The following is a 406-nucleotide window of genomic DNA, read 5'->3' on the forward strand; positions in this document are numbered from 1 at the left end:
CACACACACACACACACACACACACACACACTCTAAATAAATGTTCAAAAACTGATAGATAAGCACTTAATTAGAAACAATTACGTGTGTTCAATCTCTGGTACTGGGGGGACAATTATAGGTTTATAACATCACACTTTTTCATCTAGCAAATTGAACCATAATTGATATCACAGACAACCTAGAAATCAGCTGAGATAACTTAATTTTTTTTGGGGGGGGGCGGAACCAGGGATTGAACTCAAGCCCTTGTGCTTGCCAGGGAAGCACTTATTCTACTGAGGCATCTCCCCAACCCGGTTTGTTTCTAGTTGTACCCCCAGAGCCTCATATACTCATGAGGTGGCTTCTAGAGTTTGGGATTGGTGGTTTTTGGTTTTTTTTTTTTTTTTTTTTTTTTGGTGGA

This window comes from Octodon degus, unplaced genomic scaffold, assembly GCF_000260255.1.
Source record: "Octodon degus isolate 3935 unplaced genomic scaffold, OctDeg1.0 scaffold00072, whole genome shotgun sequence".
Lineage (NCBI taxonomy): Eukaryota > Metazoa > Chordata > Mammalia > Rodentia > Octodontidae > Octodon > Octodon degus.